Source organism: Antennarius striatus, chromosome 22, assembly GCF_040054535.1.
Source record: "Antennarius striatus isolate MH-2024 chromosome 22, ASM4005453v1, whole genome shotgun sequence".
NCBI lineage: Eukaryota > Metazoa > Chordata > Actinopteri > Lophiiformes > Antennariidae > Antennarius > Antennarius striatus.
The window spans coordinates 13,556,867-13,574,797 of record NC_090797.1 but is presented as its reverse complement, the minus strand read 5'-3'; the positions used below and the strand labels follow the sequence as shown (position 1 = coordinate 13,574,797).

Sequence of the window (17,931 nt, the reverse complement as noted above, 5' to 3'; positions counted from 1 at the left end):
GTACTTGCAAGTCAAGTTCACTCAATGGCTTACTGAAACTCAGGTGGGTGAAAATGGACAGCTATTCTGCTTAACCACATGATGCTGTGTGTAATTTTGACCTGTGAGCAGTGGAGAAAAGCTGCAGTTGTCAGAAGTGGGATTTGAACCCACGCCTCCAGGGGAGACTGCGACCTGAACGCAGCGCCTTAGACCGCTCGGCCATCCTGACGACTTGCTGGGTAAGTTCACCGACGTCAAACCAAGACGCATCGATAGTAAATTTAAATGTACAATCCTCAAGCTGTAATGCAAGTCACCAGTCTGAAATTCAACTGTTCCATCATACAGCATGGGTTTCTGCTGCAAGAGATGATGACAATCACCTAATGGCACCACAAGACCACACCGTTTCTCCAAAGGAGCATTTCACGTGATGGACCAGTACAGACAAGTATGCATATTGAGAGACTCTCAATGTTTCTCTTGGGTGTATTGGATAGTTGGTTTCGGCACTGCGTCCACAATTTGAGACAACCTAAGCCAAAGTTTAAAGTACCAGTATGGGTCACGTCAAACACATTTCTTCAGAGTACAACTTGTTGAGCTATTTTTGAGTCCCACACCATTAAGTCAAAAGGCCTTTTGCATTGGCCGGGAATCGAACCTGGGCCTCCCGCGTGGCAGGCGAGAATTCTACCACTGAACCACCAATGCTTCAAAGTCCTGATAACATGGACTAATCAAAAACGCATCCAAATCAGTCCACAACTACATAGTCATGACCATTTGCATAGAAATTGATGGTCTGTAGAGACTGAAATCTTTGGAGTTTGATCATCACCTGATTAGTCCTCAATCCAAAGTTTTAGTAAAATACTCTGACTGCATTTAGTTGGAATAAGATGTTTGGGACGTTATTCACGTTGACGTTGTAATGCAGCTTGATGATTGGTGACTGCTATCTCTGCAATTGCAAACGAGTGTCAGAGCCGATAGGAAAGGAACAATAACATAACTTTGACAATGCAATAGCTGTGTTTTTGACGGTGAGAGCCTTGGACCTAATGGAAAGCACTGAAAACTGTCTGGCGATGATCCAAAAACGGGGGGCCACAGCTGATAACCCAGGAGGTAACCGATAGCTAGCCGAGCTGGTAGCGCAGCCCACTGTCGTGACAGGAATAAAAAAGAGCAAATCTTGTGAATGACACGCGAAAGACAAAAACACTCGGTTGGGCATGTCAAAGTTAGATTAACTGCAAAACATTGTAATCACAAGACTGGGGGTCAAAATAACATCCCAGGGACACAGAATGTTTGTGAAATCAAGACAGGTAGCTTCACCTCTCATCGGAAGACTGCAGTGGCAAATAATTCAAACATATTGTTTATCAGGGTAACATGGCAAAGACCTCGGGGACATCGTCGTCTATAGTCAAAGCCTCACAAAAAAGATTCATTGGAAAACTCCCAACGCAAGGGAGCTGATTAAGGCCCTACATTGGCTGCCCGTGGTCTCCCAGGCCTCTCACGATGGGTGCATGGCTTCATCCTCCTCTCTTACTGCCATGATGTACTGTACTTGCAAGTCAAGTTCACTCAATGGCTTACTGAAACTCAGGTGGGTGAAAATGGACAGCTATTCTGCTTAACCACATGATGCTGTGTGTAATTTTGACCTGTGAGCAGTGGAGAAAAGCTGCAGTTGTCAGAAGTGGGATTTGAACCCACGCCTCCAGGGGAGACTGCGACCTGAACGCAGCGCCTTAGACCGCTCGGCCATCCTGACGACTTGCTGGGTAAGTTCACCGACGTCAAACCAAGACGCATCGATAGTAAATTTAAATGTACAATCCTCAAGCTGTAATGCAAGTCACCAGTCTGAAATTCAACTGTTCCATCATACAGCATGGGTTTCTGCTGCAAGAGATGATGACAATCACCTAATGGCACCACAAGACCACACCGTTTCTCCAAAGGAGCATTTCACGTGATGGACCAGTACAGACAAGTATGCATATTGAGAGACTCTCAATGTTTCTCTTGGGTGTATTGGATAGTTGGTTTCGGCACTGCGTCCACAATTTGAGACAACCTAAGCCAAAGTTTAAAGTACCAGTATGGGTCACGTCAAACACATTTCTTCAGAGTACAACTTGTTGAGCTATTTTTCAGTCCCACACCATTAAGTCAAAAGGCCTTTTGCATTGGCCGGGAATCGAACCTGGGCCTCCCGCGTGGCAGGCGAGAATTCTACCACTGAACCACCAATGCTTCAAAGTCCTGATAACATGGACTAATCAAAAACGCATCCAAATCAGTCCACAACTACATAGTCATGACCATTTGCATAGAAATTGATGGTCTGTAGAGACTGAAATCTTTGGAGTTTGATCATCACCTGATTAGTCCTCAATCCAAAGTTTTAGTAAAATACTCTGACTGCATTTAGTTGGAATAAGATGTTTGGGACGTTATTCACGTTGACGTTGTAATGCAGCTTGATGATTGGTGACTGCTATCTCTGCAATTGCAAACGAGTGTCAGAGCCGATAGGAAAGGAACAATAACATAACTTTGACAATGCAATAGCTGTGTTTTTGACGGTGAGAGCCTTGGACCTAATGGAAAGCACTGAAAACTGTCTGGCGATGATCCAAAAAGGGGGCCACAGCTGATAACCCAGGAGGTAACCGATAGCTAGCCGAGCTGGTAGCGCAGCCCACTGTCGTGACAGGAATAAAAAAGAGCAAATCTTGTGAATGACACGCGAAAGACAAAAACACTCGGTTGGGCATGTCAAAGTTAGATTAACTGCAAAACATTGTAATCACAAGACTGGGGGTCAAAATAACATCCCAGGGACACAGAATGTTTGTGAAATCAAGACAGGTAGCTTCACCTCTCATCGGAAGACTGCAGTGGCAAATAATTCAAACATATTGTTTATCAGGGTAACATGGCAAAGACCTCGGGGACATCGTCGTCTATAGTCAAAGCCTCACAAAAACGATTCATTGGAAAACTCCCAACGCAAGGGAGCTGATTAAGGCCCTACATTGGCTGCCCGTGGTCTCCCAGGCCTCTCACGATGGGTGCATGGCTTCATCCTCCTCTCTTACTGCCATGATGTACTGTACTTGCAAGTCAAGTTCACTCAATGGCTTACTGAAACTCAGGTGGGTGAAAATGGACAGCTATTCTGCTTAACCACATGATGCTGTGTGTAATTTTGACCTGTGAGCAGTGGAGAAAAGCTGCAGTTGTCAGAAGTGGGATTTGAACCCACGCCTCCAGGGGAGACTGCGACCTGAACGCAGCGCCTTAGACCGCTCGGCCATCCTGACGACTTGCTGGGTAAGTTCACCGACGTCAAACCAAGACGCATCGATAGTAAATTTAAATGTACAATCCTCAAGCTGTAATGCAAGTCACCAGTCTGAAATTCAACTGTTCCACCATACGGCATGGGTTTCTGCTGCAAGAGATGATGACAATCACCTAATGGCACCACAAGACCACACCGTTTCTCCAAAGGAGCATTTCACGTGATGGACCAGTACAGACAAGTATGCATATTGAGAGACTCTCAATGTTTCTCTTGGGTGTATTGGAAAGTTGGTTTCGGCGCTGCGTCCACAATTTGAGACAACCTAAGCCAAAGTTTAAAGTACCAGTATGGGTCACGTCAAACACATTTCTTCAGAGTACAACTTGTTGAGCTATTTTTCAGTCCCACACCATTAAGTCAAAAGGCCTTTTGCATTGGCCGGGAATCGAACCTGGGCCTCCCGCGTGGCAGGCGAGAATTCTACCACTGAACCACCAATGCTTCAAAGTCCTGATAACATGGACTAATCAAAAACGCATCCAAATCAGTCCACAACTACATAGTCATGACCATTTGCATAGAAATTGATGGTCTGTAGAGACTGAAATCTTTGGAGTTTGATCATCACCTGATTAGTCCTCAATCCAAAGTTTTAGTAAAATACTCTGACTGCATTTAGTTGGAATAAGATGTTTGGGACGTTATTCACGTTGACGTTGTAATGCAGCTTGATGATTGGTGACTGCTATCTCTGCAATTGCAAACGAGTGTCAGAGCCGATAGGAAAGGAACAATAACATAACTTTGACAATGCAATAGCTGTGTTTTTGACGGTGAGAGCCTTGGACCTAATGGAAAGCACTGAAAACTGTCTGGCGATGATCCAAAAAGGGGGCCACAGCTGATAACCCAGGAGGTAACCGATAGCTAGCCGAGCTGGTAGCGCAGCCCACTGTCGTGACAGGAATAAAAAAGAGCAAATCTTGTGAATGACACGCGAAAGACAAAAACACTCGGTTGGGCATGTCAAAGTTAAATTAACTGCAAAACATTGTAATCACAAGACTGGGGGTCAAAATAACATCCCAGGGACACAGAATGTTTGTGAAATCAAGACAGGTAGCTTCACCTCTCATCGGAAGACTGCAGTGGCAAATAATTCAAACATATTGTTTATCAGGGTAACATGGCAAAGACCTCGGGGACATTGTCATCTATAGTCAAAGCCTCACAAAAACGATTCATTGGAAAACTCCCAACGCAAGGGAGCTGATTAAGGCCCTACATTGGCTGCCCGTGGTCTCCCAGGCCTCTCACGATGGGTGCATGGCTTCATCCTCCTCTCTTACTGCCATGATGTACTGTACTTGCAAGTCAAGTTCACTCAATGGCTTACTGAAACTCAGGTGGGTGAAAATGGACAGCTATTCTGCTTAACCACATGATGCTGTGTGTAATTTTGACCTGTGAGCAGTGGAGAAAAGCTGCAGTTGTCAGAAGTGGGATTTGAACCCACGCCTCCAGGGGAGACTGCGACCTGAACGCAGCGCCTTAGACCGCTCGGCCATCCTGACGACTTGCTGGGTAAGTTCACCGACGTCAAACCAAGACGCATCGATAGTAAATTTAAATGTACAATCCTCAAGCTGTAATGCAAGTCACCAGTCTGAAATTCAACTGTTCCACCATACGGCATGGGTTTCTGCTGCAAGAGATGATGACAATCACCTAATGGCACCACAAGACCACACCGTTTCTCCAAAGGAGCATTTCACGTGATGGACCAGTACAGACAAGTATGCATATTGAGAGACTCTCAATGTTTCTCTTGGGTGTATTGGAAAGTTGGTTTCGGCGCTGCGTCCACAATTTGAGACAACCTAAGCCAAAGTTTAAAGTACCAGTATGGGTCACGTCAAACACATTTCTTCAGAGTACAACTTGTTGAGCTATTTTTCAGTCCCACACCATTAAGTCAAAAGGCCTTTTGCATTGGCCGGGAATCGAACCTCGGCCTCCCGCGTGGCAGGCGAGAATTCTACCACTGAACCACCAATGCTTCAAAGTCCTGATAACATGGACTAATCAAAAACGCATCCAAATCAGTCCACAACTACATAGTCATGACCATTTGCATAGAAATTGATGGTCTGTAGAGACTGAAATCTTTGGAGTTTGATCATCACCTGATTAGTCCTCAATCCAAAGTTTTAGTAAAATACTCTGACTGCATTTAGTTGGAATACGATGTTTGGGACGTTATTCACGTTGACGTTGTAATGCAGCTTGATTATTGGTGACTGCTATCTCTGCAATTGCAAACGAGTGTCAGAGCCGATAGGAAAGGAACAATAACATAACTTTGACAATGCAATAGCTGTGTTTTTGACGGTGAGAGCCTTGGACCTAATGGAAAGCACTGAAAACTGTCTGGCGATGATCCAAAAAGGGGGCCACAGCTGATAACCCAGGAGGTAACCGATAGCTAGCCGAGCTGGTAGCGCAGCCCACTGTCGTGACAGGAATAAAAAAGAGCAAATCTTGTGAATGACACGCGAAAGACAAAAACACTCGGTTGGGCATGTCAAAGTTAAATTAACTGCAAAACATTGTAATCACAAGACTGGGGGTCAAAATAACATCCCAGGGACACAGAATGTTTGTGAAATCAAGACAGGTAGCTTCACCTCTCATCGGAAGACTGCAGTGGCAAATAATTCAAACATATTGTTTATCAGGGTAACATGGCAAAGACCTCGGGGACATTGTCATCTATAGTCAAAGCCTCACAAAAACGATTCATTGGAAAACTCCCAACGCAAGGGAGCTGATTAAGGCCCTACATTGGCTGCCCGTGGTCTCCCAGGCCTCTCACGATGGGTGCATGGCTTCATCCTCCTCTCTTACTGCCATGATGTACTGTACTTGCAAGTCAAGTTCACTCAATGGCTTACTGAAACTCAGGTGGGTGAAAATGGACAGCTATTCTGCTTAACCACATGATGCTGTGTGTAATTTTGACCTGTGAGCAGTGGAGAAAAGCTGCAGTTGTCAGAAGTGGGATTTGAACCCACGCCTCCAGGGGAGACTGCGACCTGAACGCAGCGCCTTAGACCGCTCGGCCATCCTGACGACTTGCTGGGTAAGTTCACCGACGTCAAACCAAGACGCATCGATAGTAAATTTAAATGTACAATCCTCAAGCTGTAATGCAAGTCACCAGTCTGAAATTCAACTGTTCCACCATACGGCATGGGTTTCTGCTGCAAGAGATGATGACAATCACCTAATGGCACCACAAGACCACACCGTTTCTCCAAAGGAGCATTTCACGTGATGGACCAGTACAGACAAGTATGCATATTGAGAGACTCTCAATGTTTCTCTTGGGTGTATTGGAAAGTTGGTTTCGGCGCTGCGTCCACAATTTGAGACAACCTAAGCCAAAGTTTAAAGTACCAGTATGGGTCACGTCAAACACATTTCTTCAGAGTACAACTTGTTGAGCTATTTTTCAGTCCCACACCATTAAGTCAAAAGGCCTTTTGCATTGGCCGGGAATCGAACCTCGGCCTCCCGCGTGGCAGGCGAGAATTCTACCACTGAACCACCAATGCTTCAAAGTCCTGATAACATGGACTAATCAAAAACGCATCCAAATCAGTCCACAACTACATAGTCATGACCATTTGCATAGAAATTGATGGTCTGTAGAGACTGAAATCTTTGGAGTTTGATCATCACCTGATTAGTCCTCAATCCAAAGTTTTAGTAAAATACTCTGACTGCATTTAGTTGGAATACGATGTTTGGGACGTTATTCACGTTGACGTTGTAATGCAGCTTGATTATTGGTGACTGCTATCTCTGCAATTGCAAACGAGTGTCAGAGCCGATAGGAAAGGAACAATAACATAACTTTGACAATGCAATAGCTGTGTTTTTGACGGTGAGAGCCTTGGACCTAATGGAAAGCACTGAAAACTGTCTGGCGATGATCCAAAAAGGGGGCCACAGCTGATAACCCAGGAGGTAACCGATAGCTAGCCGAGCTGGTAGCGCAGCCCACTGTCGTGACAGGAATAAAAAAGAGCAAATCTTGTGAATGACACGCGAAAGACAAAAACACTCGGTTGGGCATGTCAAAGTTAAATTAACTGCAAAACATTGTAATCACAAGACTGGGGGTCAAAATAACATCCCAGGGACACAAAATGTTTGTGAAATAAAGACAGGTAGCTTCACCTCTCATCGGAAGACTGCAGTGGCAAATAGTTCAAACATATTGTTTATCAGGGTAACGTGGCAAAGACCTCGGGGACATCGTCGTCTATAGTCAAAGCCTCACAAAAAAGATTGTTTGGAAAACTCCCAACGCAAGGGAGCTGATTAAGGCCCTACATTGGCTGCCCGTGGTCTCCCAGGCCTCTCACGATGGGTGCATGGCTTCATCCTCCTCTCTTACTGCCATGATGTACTGTACTTGCAAGTCAAGTTCACTCAATGGCTTACTGAAACTCAGGTGGGTGAAAATGGACAGCTATTCTGCTTAACCACATGATGCTGTGTGTAATTTTGACCTGTGAGCAGTGGAGAAAAGCTGCAGTTGTCAGAAGTGGGATTTGAACCCACGCCTCCAGGGGAGACTGCGACCTGAACGCAGCGCCTTAGACCGCTCGGCCATCCTGACGACTTGCTGGGTAAGTTCACCGACGTCAAACCAAGACGCATCGATAGTAAATTTAAATGTACAATCCTCAAGCTGTAATGCAAGTCACCAGTCTGAAATTCAACTGTTCCATCATACAGCATGGGTTTCTGCTGCAAGAGATGATGACAATCACCTAATGGCACCACAAGACCACACCGTTTCTCCAAAGGAGCATTTCACGTGATGGACCAGTACAGACAAGTATGCATATTGAGAGACTCTCAATGTTTCTCTTGGGTGTATTGGATAGTTGGTTTCGGCACTGCGTCCACAATTTGAGACAACCTAAGCCAAAGTTTAAAGTACCAGTATGGGTCACGTCAAACACATTTCTTCAGAGTACAACTTGTTGAGCTATTTTTGAGTCCCACACCATTAAGTCAAAAGGCCTTTTGCATTGGCCGGGAATCGAACCTGGGCCTCCCACGTGGCAGGCGAGAATTCTACCACTGAACCACCAATGCTTCAAAGTCCTGATAACATGGACTAATCAAAAACGCATCCAAATCAGTCCACAACTACATAGTCATGACCATTTGCATAGAAATTGATGGTCTGTAGAGACTGAAATCTTTGGAGTTTGATCATCACCTGATTAGTCCTCAATCCAAAGTTTTAGTAAAATACTCTGACTGCATTTAGTTGGAATAAGATGTTTGGGACGTTATTCACGTTGACGTTGTAATGCAGCTTGATGATTGGTGACTGCTATCTCTGCAATTGCAAACGAGTGTCAGAGCCGATAGGAAAGGAACAATAACATAACTTTGACAATGCAATAGCTGTGTTTTTGACGGTGAGAGCCTTGGACCTAATGGAAAGCACTGAAAACTGTCTGGCGATGATCCAAAAAGGGGGCCACAGCTGATAACCCAGGAGGTAACCGATAGCTAGCCGAGCTGGTAGCGCAGCCCACTGTCGTGACAGGAATAAAAAAGAGCAAATCTTGTGAATGACACGCGAAAGACAAAAACACTCGGTTGGGCATGTCAAAGTTAGATTAACTGCAAAACATTGTAATCACAAGACTGGGGGTCAAAATAACATCCCAGGGACACAGAATGTTTGTGAAATCAAGACAGGTAGCTTCACCTCTCATCGGAAGACTGCACTGGCAAATAATTCAAACATATTGTTTATCAGGGTAACATGGCAAAGACCTCGGGGACATTGTCGTTTATAGTAAAAGCCTCACAAAAACGATTCATTGGAAAACTCCCAACGCAAGGGAGCTGATTAAGGCCCTACATTGGCTGCCCGTGGTCTCCCAGGCCTCTCACGATGGGTGCATGGCTTCATCCTCCTCTCTTACTGCCATGATGTACTGTACTTGCAAGTCAAGTTCACTCAATGGCTTACTGAAACTCAGGTGGGTGAAAATGGACAGCTATTCTTCTTAACCACATGATGCTGTGTCTAATTTTGACCTGTGAGCAGTGGAGAAAAGCTGCAGTTGTCAGAAGTGGGATTTGAACCCACGCCTCCAGGGGAGACTGCGACCTGAACGCAGCGCCTTAGACCGCTCGGCCATCCTGACGACTTGCTGTGTAAGTTCACCTACGTCAAACCAAGACGCATCGATAGTAAATTTAAATGTACAATCCTCAAGCTGTAATGCAAGTCACCAGTCTGAAATTCAACTGTTCCATCATACGACATGGGTTTCTGCTGCAAGAGACGATGACAATCACCTAATGGCACCACAAGACCACACCGTTTCTCCAAAGGAGCATTTCACGTGATGGACCAGTACAGACAAGTATGCATATTGACAGACTCTCAATGTTTCTCTTGGGTTTATAGGATAGTTGGTTTCGGCGTGAGTCCACAATTTGAGACAACCTAAGCCAAAGTTTAAAGTACCAGTATGGGTCACGTCAAACACATTTCTTCAGAATACAACTTGTTGAGCTATTTTTCAGTCCCACACGATTAAGTCAAAAGGCCTTTTGCATTGGCCGGGAATCGAACCCTGGCCTCCCGCGTGGCAGGCGAGAAATCTACCACTGAACCACCAATGCTTCAAAGTCCTGATAACATGGACTAATCAAAAATGCACCCAAATCAGTCAACAACTACATAGTCATGACCATTTGCATAGAAATTGATGGTCTGTAGAGACTAAAATCTTTGGAGTTTGATCATCCCCTGATTAGTCCTCAATCCAAATTTTTAGTAAAATACTCTGACTGTATTTAGTTGGAATAAGATGTTTGGGACGTTATTCACGTTGACGTTGTAATGTAGCTTGACTATCGGTGACTGCTATCTCTGCAATTGCAAACAAGTGTCAGAGCCTATAGGAAAGGAACAATAACATAACTTTGACAATGCAATAGCTGTGTTTTTGACGGTGAGAGCCTTGGACCTAATGGAAAGCACTGAAAACTGTCTGGCGATGATCCAAAAAGGGGGCCACAGCTGATAACCCAGGAGGTAACCGATAGCTAGCCGAGCTGGTAGCGCAGCCCACTGTCGTGACAGGAATAAAAAAGAGCAAATCTTGTGAATGACACGCGAAAGACAAAAACACTCGGTTGGGCATGTCAAAGTTAGATTAACTGCAAAACATTGTAATCACAAGACTGGGGGTCAAAATAACATCCCAGGGACACAGAATGTTTGTGAAATCAAGACAGGTAGCTTCACCTCTCATCGGAAGACTGCACTGGCAAATAATTCAAACATATTGTTTATCAGGGTAACATGGCAAAGACCTCGGGGACATTGTCGTTTATAGTAAAAGCCTCACAAAAACGATTCATTGGAAAACTCCCAACGCAAGGGAGCTGATTAAGGCCCTACATTGGCTGCCCGTGGTCTCCCAGGCCTCTCACGATGGGTGCATGGCTTCATCCTCCTCTCTTACTGCCATGATGTACTGTACTTGCAAGTCAAGTTCACTCAATGGCTTACTGAAACTCAGGTGGGTGAAAATGGACAGCTATTCTTCTTAACCACATGATGCTGTGTCTAATTTTGACCTGTGAGCAGTGGAGAAAAGCTGCAGTTGTCAGAAGTGGGATTTGAACCCACGCCTCCAGGGGAGACTGCGACCTGAACGCAGCGCCTTAGACCGCTCGGCCATCCTGACGACTTGCTGTGTAAGTTCACCTACGTCAAACCAAGACGCATCGATAGTAAATTTAAATGTACAATCCTCAAGCTGTAATGCAAGTCACCAGTCTGAAATTCAACTGTTCCATCATACGACATGGGTTTCTGCTGCAAGAGACGATGACAATCACCTAATGGCACCACAAGACCACACCGTTTCTCCAAAGGAGCATTTCACGTGATGGACCAGTACAGACAAGTATGCATATTGACAGACTCTCAATGTTTCTCTTGGGTTTATAGGATAGTTGGTTTCGGCGTGAGTCCACAATTTGAGACAACCTAAGCCAAAGTTTAAAGTACCAGTATGGGTCACGTCAAACACATTTCTTCAGAATACAACTTGTTGAGCTATTTTTCAGTCCCACACGATTAAGTCAAAAGGCCTTTTGCATTGGCCGGGAATCGAACCCTGGCCTCCCGCGTGGCAGGCGAGAAATCTACCACTGAACCACCAATGCTTCAAAGTCCTGATAACATGGACTAATCAAAAATGCACCCAAATCAGTCCACAACTACATAGTCATGACCATTTGCATAGAAATTGATGGTCTGTAGAGACTAAAATCTTTGGAGTTTGATCATCCCCTGATTAGTCCTCAATCCAAATTTTTAGTAAAATACTCTGACTGTATTTAGTTGGAATAAGATGTTTGGGACGTTATTCACGTTGACGTTGTAATGTAGCTTGACTATCGGTGACTGCTATCTCTGCAATTGCAAACAAGTGTCAGAGCCTATAGGAAAGGAACAATAACATAACTTTGACAATGCAATAGCTGTGTTTTTGACGGTGAGAGCCTTGGACCTAATGGAAAGCACTGAAAACTGTGTGGCGATGATTCAAAAAGGGGACCACAGCTAATAATCCAGGAGGTAACCGATAGCTAGCCGAGCTGGTAGCGCAGCCCACTGTCGTGACAGGAATAAAAAAGAGCAAATCTTGTGAATGACATGCGAAAGACAAAAACACTCGGTTGGGCATGTCAAAGTTAGATTAACTGCAAAACATTGTCATCACAAGACTGGGGGTCAAAATAACATCCCAGGGACACAGAATGTTTGTGAAATCAAGACAGGTAGCTTCACCTCTCATCGGAAGACTGCAGTGGCAAATAGTTCAAACATATTGTTTATCAGGGTAACGTGGCAAAGACCTCGGGGACATCGTCGTCTATAGTCAAAGCCTCACAAAAAAGATTCATTGGAAAACTCCTAACGCAAGGGAGCTGGTTAAGTCCCTACATTGGCTGCTCGTGGTCTCCTAGGCCTCTCACGATGGGTGCATGGCTTCATCCTCCTCTCTTACTGCCATGATGTACTGTACTTGCAAGTCAAGTTCACTCAATGGCTTACTGAAACTCAGGTGGGTGAAAATGGACAGCTATTCTGCTTAACCACATGATGCTGTGTGTAATTTTGACCTGTGAGCAGTGGAGAAAAGCTGCAGTTGTCAGAAGTGGGATTTGAACCCACGCCTCCAGGGGAGACTGCGACCTGAACGCAGCGCCTTAGACCGCTCGGCCATCCTGACGACTAGCTGGGTAAGTTCACCTATGTCAAACCAAGACGCATCAATAGTAAATTTATATGTGCAATCCTCAAGCTGTAATGCAAGTCACCAGTCTGAAGTTCAACTGTTCCACCATACGGCATGGGTTTCTGCTGCAAGACATGATGACAATCACCTAATGGCACCACAAGACCACACCGTTTCTCCAAAGGAGCATTTCACGTGATGGACCAGTACAGACAAGTATGCATATTGAGAGACAACCAATGTTTCTCTTGGGTGTATTGGATAGTTGGTTTCTGCGCTGCGTCCACAATTTGAGACAACCTAAGCCAAAGTTTAAAGTACCAGTATGGGTCACGTCAAACACATTTCTTCAGAGTACAACTTATTGAGCTATTTTTCAGTCCCACACCATTAAGTCAAAAGGCCTTTTGCATTGGCCGGGAATCGAACCCGGGCCTCCCGCGTGGCAGGCGAGAATTCTACCACTGAACCACCAATGCTTCAAAGTCCTGATAACATGGACTAATCAAAAACGCATCCAAATCAGTCCACAACTACATAGTCATGACCATTTGCATAGAAATTGATGGTCTGTAGAGACTGAAATCTTTGGAGTTTGATCATCCCCTGATTAGTCCTCAATCCAAAGTTTTAGTAAAATACTCTGACTGCATTTAGTTGGAATAAGATGTATGGGACGTTATTCACGTTGACGTTGTAATGTAGCTTGACTATTGGTGACTGCTATCTCTGCAATTGCGAAAAAGTGTCAGAGCCGATAGGAAAGGAACAATAACATAACTTTGACAATACAATAGCTGTGTTTTTGACGGTGAGAGCCTTGGACCTAATGGAAAGCACTGAAAACTGTCTGGCGATGATCCAAAAAGGGGGCCACAGCTGATAACCCAAGAGGTAACCGATAGCTAGCCGAGCTGGTAGCGCAGCCCACTGTCGTGACAGGAATAAAAAAGAGCAAATCTTGTGAATGACATGCGAAAGACAAAAACACTCGGTTGGGCATGTCAAAGTTAGATTAACTGCAAAACATTGTAATCACAAGACTGGGGGTCAAAATAACATCCCAGGGACACAGAATGTTTGTGAAATCAAGACAGGTAGCTTCACCTCTAATCGGAAGACTGCAGTGGCAAATAATTCAAACATATTGTTTATCAGGGTAACGTGGCAAAGACCTCGGGGACATCGTCGTCTATAGTCAAAGCCTCACAAAAAAGATTCATTGGAAAACTCCTAACGCAAGGGAGCTGGTTAAGGCCCTACATTGGCTGCCCGTGGTCTCCCAGGCCTCTCACGATGGGTGCATGGCTTCATCCTCCTCTCTTACTGCCATGATGTACTGTACTTGCAAGTCAAGTTCACTCAATGGCTTACTGAAACTCAGGTGGGTGAAAATGGACAGCTATTCTGCTTAACCACATGATGCTGTGTGTAATTTTGACCTCTGAGCAGTGGAGAAAAGCTGCAGTTGTCAGAAGTGGGATTTGAACCCACGCCTCCAGGGGAGACTGCGACCTGAACGCAGCGCCTTAGACCGCTCGGCCATCCTGACGACTTGCTGGGTAAGTTCACCTACGTCAAACCAAGACGCATTGATAGTAAATGTAAATGTACAATCCTCAAGCTGTAATGCAAGTCACCAGTCTGAAATTCAACTGTTCCACCATACGGCATTGGTTTCTGCTGCAAGACATGATGACAATCACCTAATGGCACCACAAGACCACACCGTTTCTCCAAAGGAGCATTTCACGTGATGGACCAGTACAGACAAGTATGCATATTGAGAGACTCTCAATGTTTCTCTTGGGTGTATTGGATAGTTGGTTTCGGCGCTGCGTCCACAATTTGAGACAACCTAAGCCAAAGTTTAAAGTACCAGTATGGGTCACGTCAAACACATTTCTTCAGACTACAACTTGTTGAGCTATTTTTCAGTCCCACACCATTAAGTCAAAAAGCCTTTTGCTTTGGCCGGTAATCGAACGCTAGCCTCCCGCGTGGCAGGCGTGAATTCTACCACTGAACCACCAATGCTTCAAAGTCCTGATAACATGGACTAATCAAAAACGCATCTAAATCAGTCCACAACTACATAGTCATGACCATTTGCATAGAAATTGATGGTCTGTAGAGACTGAAATCTTTGGAGTTTGATCATCCCCTGATTAGTCCTCAATCCAACGTTTTAGTAAAATACTCTGACTGCATTTAGTTGGAATAAGATCTTTGGGAAGTTATTCACGTTGATGTTGTAATGTAGCTTGACTATTGGTGACTGCTATCTCTGCAATTGCGAACAAGTGTCAGAGCCGATAGGAAAGGAACAATAGCATAACTTTGACAATGCAATAGCTGTGTTTTTGACGGTGAGAGCCTTGGACCTAATGGAAAGCGCTGAAAACTGTCTGGCGATGATCCAAAAAGGGGGCCACAGCTGATAACCCAAGAGGTAACCGATAGCTAGCCGAGCTGGTAGCGTAGCCCACTGTCGTGACAGGAATAAAAAAGAGCAAATCTTGTGAATGACATGCGAAAGACAAAAACACTCGGTTGGGCATGTCAAAGTTAGATTAACTGCAAAACATTGTAATCACAAGACTGGGGGTCAAAATAACATCCCAGGGACACAGAATGTTTGTGAAATCAAGACAGGTAGCTTCACCTCGCATCGGAAGACTGCAGTGGCAAATAGTTCAAACATATTGTTTATCAGGGTAACGTGGCAAAGACCTCGGGGACATCGTCGTCTATAGTCAAAGCCTCACAAAAAAGATTCATTGGAAAACTCCCAACGCAAGGGAGCTGGTTAAGGCCCTAGATTGGCTGCCCGTGGTCTCCCAGGCCTCTCACGATGGGTGCATGGCTTCATCCTCCTCTCTTACTGCCATGATGTACTGTACTTGCAAGTCAAGTTCACTCAATGGCGTACTGAAACTCAGGTGGGTGAAAATGGACAGCTTTTCTGCTTAACCACATGATGCTGTGTGTAATTTTGACCTGTGAGCAGTGGAGAAAAGCTGCAGTTGTCAGAAGTGGGATTTGAACCCACGCCTCCAGGGGAGACTGCGACCTGAACGCAGCGCCTTAGACCGCTCGGCCATCCTGACGACTTGCTGGGTAAGTTCACCGACGTCAAACCAAGACGCATCGATAGTAAATTTAAATGTACAATCCTCAAGCTGTAATGCAAGTCACCAGTCTGAAATTCAACTGTTCCATCATACAGCATGGGTTTCTGCTGCAAGAGATGATGACAATCACCTAATGGCACCACAAGACCACACCGTTTCTCCAAAGGAGCATTTCACGTGATGGACCAGTACAGACAAGTATGCATATTGAGAGACTCTCAATGTTTCTCTTGGGTGTATTGGATAGTTGGTTTCGGCACTGCGTCCACAATTTGAGACAACCTAAGCCAAAGTTTAAAGTACCAGTATGGGTCACGTCAAACACATTTCTTCAGAGTACAACTTGTTGAGCTATTTTTGAGTCCCACACCATTAAGTCAAAAGGCCTTTTGCATTGGCCGGGAATCGAACCTGGGCCTCCCACGTGGCAGGCGAGAATTCTACCACTGAACCACCAATGCTTCAAAGTCCTGATAACATGGACTAATCAAAAACGCATCCAAATCAGTCCACAACTACATAGTCATGACCATTTGCATAGAAATTGATGGTCTGTAGAGACTGAAATCTTTGGAGTTTGATCATCACCTGATTAGTCCTCAATCCAAAGTTTTAGTAAAATACTCTGACTGCATTTAGTTGGAATAAGATGTTTGGGACGTTATTCACGTTGACGTTGTAATGCAGCTTGATGATTGGTGACTGCTATCTCTGCAATTGCAAACGAGTGTCAGAGCCGATAGGAAAGGAACAATAACATAACTTTGACAATGCAATAGCTGTGTTTTTGACGGTGAGAGCCTTGGACCTAATGGAAAGCACTGAAAACTGTCTGGCGATGATCCAAAAAGGGGGCCACAGCTGATAACCCAGGAGGTAACCGATAGCTAGCCGAGCTGGTAGCGCAGCCCACTGTCGTGACAGGAATAAAAAAGAGCAAATCTTGTGAATGACACGCGAAAGACAAAAACACTCGGTTGGGCATGTCAAAGTTAGATTAACTGCAAAACATTGTAATCACAAGACTGGGGGTCAAAATAACATCCCAGGGACACAGAATGTTTGTGAAATCAAGACAGGTAGCTTCACCTCTCATCGGAAGACTGCACTGGCAAATAATTCAAACATATTGTTTATCAGGGTAACATGGCAAAGACCTCGGGGACATTGTCGTTTATAGTAAAAGCCTCACAAAAACGATTCATTGGAAAACTCCCAACGCAAGGGAGCTGATTAAGGCCCTACATTGGCTGCCCGTGGTCTCCCAGGCCTCTCACGATGGGTGCATGGCTTCATCCTCCTCTCTTACTGCCATGATGTACTGTACTTGCAAGTCAAGTTCACTCAATGGCTTACTGAAACTCAGGTGGGTGAAAATGGACAGCTATTCTTCTTAACCACATGATGCTGTGTCTAATTTTGACCTGTGAGCAGTGGAGAAAAGCTGCAGTTGTCAGAAGTGGGATTTGAACCCACGCCTCCAGGGGAGACTGCGACCTGAACGCAGCGCCTTAGACCGCTCGGCCATCCTGACGACTTGCTGTGTAAGTTCACCTACGTCAAACCAAGACGCATCGATAGTAAATTTAAATGTACAATCCTCAAGCTGTAATGCAAGTCACCAGTCTGAAATTCAACTGTTCCATCATACGACATGGGTTTCTGCTGCAAGAGACGATGACAATCACCTAATGGCACCACAAGACCACACCGTTTCTCCAAAGGAGCATTTCACGTGATGGACCAGTACAGACAAGTATGCATATTGACAGACTCTCAATGTTTCTCTTGGGTTTATAGGATAGTTGGTTTCGGCGTGAGTCCACAATTTGAGACAACCTAAGCCAAAGTTTAAAGTACCAGTATGGGTCACGTCAAACACATTTCTTCAGAATACAACTTGTTGAGCTATTTTTCAGTCCCACACGATTAAGTCAAAAGGCCTTTTGCATTGGCCGGGAATCGAACCCTGGCCTCCCGCGTGGCAGGCGAGAAATCTACCACTGAACCACCAATGCTTCAAAGTCCTGATAACATGGACTAATCAAAAATGCACCCAAATCAGTCAACAACTACATAGTCATGACCATTTGCATAGAAATTGATGGTCTGTAGA

General features: G+C 44.9%; 16 non-coding genes across 16 annotated transcripts; all 16 read right to left on the bottom strand.

Moving 5' to 3' along the window:
• Window positions 1-128: 128 nt before the first annotated feature.
• Window positions 129-211, bottom strand: trnal-cag (transfer RNA leucine (anticodon CAG)). The gene has a single exon. It is a non-coding gene; the product is annotated as a tRNA-Leu (tRNA).
• Window positions 212-625: 414 nt separating this feature from the next.
• trnag-gcc (transfer RNA glycine (anticodon GCC)) lies at window positions 626-696 on the bottom strand. The gene has a single exon. It is a non-coding gene; the product is annotated as a tRNA-Gly (tRNA).
• Window positions 697-1,688: 992 nt separating this feature from the next.
• Window positions 1,689-1,771, bottom strand: trnal-cag (transfer RNA leucine (anticodon CAG)). Its single transcript has one exon. It is a non-coding gene; the product is annotated as a tRNA-Leu (tRNA).
• A 414-nt stretch (window positions 1,772-2,185) lies between these two features.
• trnag-gcc (transfer RNA glycine (anticodon GCC)) lies at window positions 2,186-2,256 on the bottom strand. Its single transcript has one exon. It is a non-coding gene; the product is annotated as a tRNA-Gly (tRNA).
• Window positions 2,257-3,246: 990 nt separating this feature from the next.
• trnal-cag (transfer RNA leucine (anticodon CAG)) lies at window positions 3,247-3,329 on the bottom strand. Its single transcript has one exon. It is a non-coding gene; the product is annotated as a tRNA-Leu (tRNA).
• Window positions 3,330-3,743: 414 nt separating this feature from the next.
• On the bottom strand, window positions 3,744-3,814 carry trnag-gcc (transfer RNA glycine (anticodon GCC)). The gene has a single exon. It is a non-coding gene; the product is annotated as a tRNA-Gly (tRNA).
• A 990-nt stretch (window positions 3,815-4,804) lies between these two features.
• trnal-cag (transfer RNA leucine (anticodon CAG)) lies at window positions 4,805-4,887 on the bottom strand. The gene has a single exon. It is a non-coding gene; the product is annotated as a tRNA-Leu (tRNA).
• Window positions 4,888-6,362: 1,475 nt separating this feature from the next.
• Window positions 6,363-6,445, bottom strand: trnal-cag (transfer RNA leucine (anticodon CAG)). Its single transcript has one exon. It is a non-coding gene; the product is annotated as a tRNA-Leu (tRNA).
• Window positions 6,446-7,920: 1,475 nt separating this feature from the next.
• Window positions 7,921-8,003, bottom strand: trnal-cag (transfer RNA leucine (anticodon CAG)). The gene has a single exon. It is a non-coding gene; the product is annotated as a tRNA-Leu (tRNA).
• A 1,475-nt stretch (window positions 8,004-9,478) lies between these two features.
• Window positions 9,479-9,561, bottom strand: trnal-cag (transfer RNA leucine (anticodon CAG)). Its single transcript has one exon. It is a non-coding gene; the product is annotated as a tRNA-Leu (tRNA).
• Window positions 9,562-11,035: 1,474 nt separating this feature from the next.
• On the bottom strand, window positions 11,036-11,118 carry trnal-cag (transfer RNA leucine (anticodon CAG)). Its single transcript has one exon. It is a non-coding gene; the product is annotated as a tRNA-Leu (tRNA).
• A 1,474-nt stretch (window positions 11,119-12,592) lies between these two features.
• On the bottom strand, window positions 12,593-12,675 carry trnal-cag (transfer RNA leucine (anticodon CAG)). The gene has a single exon. It is a non-coding gene; the product is annotated as a tRNA-Leu (tRNA).
• Window positions 12,676-13,089: 414 nt separating this feature from the next.
• On the bottom strand, window positions 13,090-13,160 carry trnag-gcc (transfer RNA glycine (anticodon GCC)). Its single transcript has one exon. It is a non-coding gene; the product is annotated as a tRNA-Gly (tRNA).
• A 990-nt stretch (window positions 13,161-14,150) lies between these two features.
• Window positions 14,151-14,233, bottom strand: trnal-cag (transfer RNA leucine (anticodon CAG)). Its single transcript has one exon. It is a non-coding gene; the product is annotated as a tRNA-Leu (tRNA).
• A 1,475-nt stretch (window positions 14,234-15,708) lies between these two features.
• trnal-cag (transfer RNA leucine (anticodon CAG)) lies at window positions 15,709-15,791 on the bottom strand. The gene has a single exon. It is a non-coding gene; the product is annotated as a tRNA-Leu (tRNA).
• Window positions 15,792-17,266: 1,475 nt separating this feature from the next.
• Window positions 17,267-17,349, bottom strand: trnal-cag (transfer RNA leucine (anticodon CAG)). The gene has a single exon. It is a non-coding gene; the product is annotated as a tRNA-Leu (tRNA).
• Window positions 17,350-17,931: the final 582 nt, after the last annotated feature.